We start from the raw sequence: 6019 nt of genomic DNA, 5'->3' as shown, positions 1-6019 counted from the left end.
AAAAAAAAAAAAGAAAAAGAAAAAGATTATTCCTCCTAGTTTTTTCAACCATGCCTCTTCAGTGGGTATTTTGATAATATTTTAAAATCACAATTAAAGAATTTATAGCCCTTAATATGGATTAATAGTTGTTCTACAATTTTTCCTCAGCTATAACACTTAATTTTATTAACATACTCAAATAATTCTTAGTTTTGAATTAGTATCTACAGTATTTGAGTTTCTTTTCAATAGATTAAACAAAAAACAATTTTTCTTTCCACGAATACTCAGTTAGCTTGTTATATTCATGGCTGTCATTTGTCCCTTTAAAATATTCACTTTCTCCATAGATGAAGGCTAGGTTACCTCTCAATATATGACCCATGATGACAGTTAAATTCCAGGGTTTGCCATCACCATCACTGCGAAGGAGAACCCACATGGTTTTTTGAAGACCTATGACATCCCTAGGGAGTACAGGAACATGCCAGAACAGTTACAAGAGATAGTTCTAATTAAAGGGAAGGATACACATTTAAGCTTATCTGCTTCCTTTAATCCCCTTCTCAACCCAGTAGCTTCTAGAGCTATGATGTCGTAACATGCTCTTTGCAACCTATGGGTTGTAGTTTTTGTTCCAAAATAACCTTTGTTAATTCCATCTATTAATAATTGTAGATTTTTTTTTTTTTTGCAGTTTTTGGCCAGGGCTGGGTTTGAACATGCCACTTCTGGCATATGGGGCTGGCACCCTACTCCATTGAGCCACCCAATAATTCTAGATTTTATGCAAAGTTTAATAAAATACTTTTGTCTTCCAAATATTTTTATATATAAAAAGTGCTGGGATAACTAATTTTGTCAATATTATTAGATAAGTTGCTATTTTAGGTAGTTTTACTGGAGATATACAGTTTTTTTCCTTTAAAGAGGAGAATGAAAGTGTGGTGGAGACAATTTATTACAATCTGTAAATTCACACTATCTTTATATAACCATAAAAACTGGCATTACAAAATCCAACTCAGGTCTGTGGATCTTTATGCAATAATTCTAAGTACTAATTGTATCTGATTTTGGTAAATCATGTCAAACGTGCTTCTCAGAGAAAAGCATGATACAGATTTACCCAAGATGAAAGTAAATGAAGTAGTCACTGTACTTACTCTTCTGAGAGTTACCAACTTCAGCTGATTCACTAAGGACAAGAGTCCTAAAGGTTACCTTGATGAAGAGGACCTATGAGCAAAGTCTTGGGTGGAATTTTTTGTCTCAGCTTATGACTCTTCACTTTCTCTGACTTGTGTTCTGGCAGGGCCTGGTACTCTGAATTTTTTAAATTTCCAACACACTGTGAAGATTTTCTACAACAAAGACTTTGGTCCCTTTTGCCTAGAAAATATTTTATGGCTCTCTTTTTTGTTGAAAATAAAGTATTTCAAATATTGCCATCTTTTACCTTTAAAGTGCTGGTATTATGACTTCTCTGGCTTCTGTGAGGAGCCTCTACACCAATAAGATTTACGTTTGATTTAGTTCCTAAACCTGAGGCTAATTAATGACGAGTCCTTGGTGACCCACATTCAAACCTTACTAATGAGTCTTTTTTGTAATGAACTTGGGCAAAAATACTGAAAGACACTGCAGTGGAGGCAGTGTCCTTAGAGACATAAAAATGCCACAATAGCAACAGGTGCAGGCCAAATACAATACCCCAAAAACCAGGTAGTGAAGAACAAGTGTGCTTTTCCTGCATTTTTTTCTCTGCCATGTATGAAAATCAAAAGATCACAAAACTAACTTATTTGGTATTTCTTCTCAAATATTATAAAAGATAACATGAAAATATTAGAAAAACCAAAGCAATTATTTTTAATAATTTAAAGTGATATATTTTATATACATAAAATTAAAAAAAATAATTTCCATTATTTACAACTATAGTTTGCTTTTTTCACCTAATCACATTAAGTATTATCATAACAATAATCATAGAGGTGCATTATTATGCATGATGTGTGTTTGGGAGCATCCATTCATATTCTAAGGCATTATTACTAGTTTTAAATATATGTGCAATTATCACTAATACTTGAAAATGTCTTAATTGTAGTTAATTGCATGATTGTATCATCTTCATATACATATAGTTTGTTGGGCCTTTTTATAACAAACAATTGCTAAAAAAGAAACCACATAGATGAATTGCTTTTTTTTTTATTGAATGGTAACTATGTACATTAATGCACTTCTGGGGTACAGTGTGGTGTTTTCACATATAATTTGAAACATTTCCATCAAACTGGTTAACATAGCCTTCATGTCATTTTCTGAGTTATTGTGTTAAAACGTTCATATTCTACTCTTAGAAAGATTCACTTGTACCCTTGTAAGATAAACCACAGAAGTGATCCCTCCAATCCCCTTCACTCCACCCATTCCTTTCTTCCCCACATAGATGAATTTCTATAGGTGGAATTTCAGAATGAAAAAATATTCATATTGTGAGGCTTTTATATTAAATTACTAATGTACTGTCAAAAAGCTTATACCAAATTATGTAGTCAAATTTTATTTATATCCTATCTGGGTATTCATGGTTAAAAATTTGATACCTACAGTCAAGTTTAAGGGTCATATATGATGTTTTAATTTTGTGTTAATCTTATTGCGACTTAAAGAAACTCATGTTTCAGAAAGTATTTTTACATTTTTGTTAATTTTTATGTCCTCTATGTGTTGTTGCTTTATTAATAGAATCTCACATTTTAATAAGAAGGATTATTTTTAATATTAATTTGACAACTTTTTACCTAAGTATATGAAAATAAGTTGCATCTAAGGAGAATTTACTTATTTCATGTTTGTATTTTATAGTGGTTATCTTTAATTCCTAAATAACATTTTAACAGAAATATTTATCACTTTGAAACAGCTGCTAAAGAACTAGAGTCAAAGGAAACAATTGCAATGTAAATTAGAATATATATATATGTATATTTTTTTTTTTTTTTTTTTTGAGATAGAGCCTCAAGCTTCCCCCTTGGGTAGAGTGCTGTGACATCACAGCTCACAGCAACCTCCAACTCCTGAGCTCAAGTGAGTCTCCTGCCTCAGCCTCCCAAGTAGCTGGGACCACAGGTGCCCACCACAATGCCTGGTTATTTTTGGTTGTAGTCGTCATTGTTGTTTGGCGGGCCTGGGCTGGATTTGAACCTTCCACCTTAGGTGTATGTCGCTGGTGCCTTAGCCACTTGAGCCACAGGTACCAAGCCTAGAATATATTTTGAATTTAATTATAATAAAATATGACATAAAAATTTGTGGAAAATAGCCAAAGAAGTATTTAGGGTTCAATTTATATTTTAAATACATATTTTAGAAAATATGTTATATTCAAAATAACTAATATAAATATTTGTCCTAAGAGGCTTTAAAAGAAACAAATAAAAATAAAATGAAAGAGAATAAAATAGTACAAACAGAAACAAAGTATTTGAAAAATAAATATAAGATAAAGAAATTAAGTGTAATCATAAAAATATTTTTAAAAACATTAAATTATAAAACTACAAATATAGCCAAAAGGAGAAAAAAATTATCCACATTGAGATGTAAAAAGAAAATATCACTTTAGATCCTACAAATATTAAAATAATAACTAAGAGCATACTATTATGAAGATCATAAAATAAACATAATTAAGAAACATAATTTAATAAAACTTAAACAAGAAGAGAGAGGAAAATATAAACATTTCAATGCTGTCCAAGTCATTAATTTCATAATTCAGAACATTTTCACAAAGAAATTTCAGGATCAGATGGCTACACTAGAAAATTCCACCACATTTCAGTGTTGGATAAAGACTTAAACAGAAGCTTGTCTGCAGAAGACAGGCACATGGCCTACAGAGACATGAAAAAATTTTCATCATCTTTAATCATCCGAGAAATGCAAATCAAAACCACTTTGAGATATCATCTAACTCCTGTAAGTGTAACCCGCATAACAAAATCCCCAAACTACAGATGTTGGCATGGATGTGGAGAGAAGAGAACACTTCTGCCCTGCTGGTGGTAATGCAAACTAATATGCTCCTTCTGGAAAGAAGTTTGGAGAACACTTAGGGAACTAAAAGTAGACTGCTTTTTAATCCTGCAATTCCTCTACTAGGTGTATAGCTAGATGACCAAAAATCACTTTATAACAAAGACATTCACATAAGAATGTTTATTGCAGCTCAATTCATAATTGCCAAGTCATGGGAGCAGCCCAAGTGCCCATTGACCCATGAATGGATTAACAAATTGTGGTATATGTACACTATGGAATATTATGCAATCATAAAAAGATGGAGACTTTACCTCTTTTATGTTTACATGGATGGAGCTGGATCATATTCTTCTTAGTAAAGTATCTCAAGAATGTAAAAAACTACCCTGTGCACTCAATACTATTATGAAATCAGTATATAATCATGTATACTTCCATACGAAAAATATAACACAATTATAACCCAAAAAGAAGGAGAGAAGAGGAGGGTGAGGAGAGGAGAGAAGTGGATGGGTGGTGGGAGTGTAATCAGTGGGCCCTCACCTACTGTGCATATTGCAATGGTACATGTCAAATATATTAATAGTAGAGTATAAATGTCTAAACACAACAATTAAATAAGTGAGGTGAACGCTATGTTAACCAGTTTGATGTAAACATTCCAAATGGTATATAAAATCAGCACATTGTACCCCATAAATACAGTAATGTACACAGTTAAGATCTAATTTTAAAAAAAGGAAATTCCTCCAAAATTTGTTCTTACCTAAAGAACAAGTACATGTATTAAATAATTTGACAGAAATTCATCCACAGGAAAGTAAGAGTTTTTAACTTGTTTATGAGGAAAATATAGTATTGATACCAAAATTGGAAAGGATTTTAAAGTTAAATTACAAATCAACTTACATTATAATCAATATGAAAATTCTTAAGTATAAATAATCAAAGTAAACAGAATGATATACAGAAAAGGATACATATAAATGTAAGTTTTTTAGTAGAAATTTTTAGATTGTTTTAACAGTTGAAAATCAACCGGGGTAAGCTACCACATTAACAGAATAAAGGTATGAAATTCTGATAATATTAATAATGCAGAAAAAGTAATTTGATAAAATACAATTCCCAATTATTATTGAAAATTCTTAAAAAACTTTGAGTAGAAACAAACTTTGTTAGTTAGATGAAGGAAAGCTAGAAAACATGATATGTGATGTTTTATATCATATGAAAACTTTTCTTTTGAGTTGATGTCTATGACAGAATGTCCACTCCCACCATTCTAGACAGAACAGTAAATAAAAAACAAATAAATAGAATGGTCTATCATTATTTGCAGATTACTTATTTATGTATGTCGCAATATTTAAAAGACACTACAAGTAAATCCTCGCCGATTTGAATTAATAGTAAATTTAATAGTAAGCAGTTACTAAATTTAGAAAGGTTGCTAGACAAAATATCTATACAATGTGTCTTTTAAAATTTTATTTATTTATTTAGTTTAAATTTTGGAATGTTAGGGCATACACACTTTGTTTTTGTACAGATTGAGTCAATGTTGCACATGTAAGTGTGCCCTTTACTCACATAGTGTGCACTGTAGCCAATAGGTGTGAATTTACCCTCTTCCTCTGCACCCCAGCTTGATTTTCACTGAGATTTATTTCCATCTATGCACTTGTTGATTGATTATTTAATGGACTATATGAAAATTTTATCATTTCAACCTGTAGTCAATGTAAACTTATTGAGATAGAGAGAACAACTTCTTTGAAATGCCATTGAGGATTATTTTACTTGTTTATGAGGTCTGACAATTAACTTTGTGAACTTGCCACCATGGGCTTTCGTTGGCAGTGCCGTACAAACAACTGAGTAAGGTTTCATAACCTTAGTATATCAGTGTATCACAGCTGAGTTCATGTTGATGTGTGGCAGTGTCTTGCTGAGTGGCGTTCATTGTTCGTGTGCCGTG

The sequence above is a fragment of the Otolemur garnettii genome, unplaced genomic scaffold (assembly GCF_000181295.1).
Source record: "Otolemur garnettii isolate 467f Iridium unplaced genomic scaffold, OtoGar3 scaffold00043, whole genome shotgun sequence".
NCBI lineage: Eukaryota > Metazoa > Chordata > Mammalia > Primates > Galagidae > Otolemur > Otolemur garnettii.
This window is presented reverse-complemented; position numbering follows the sequence as displayed.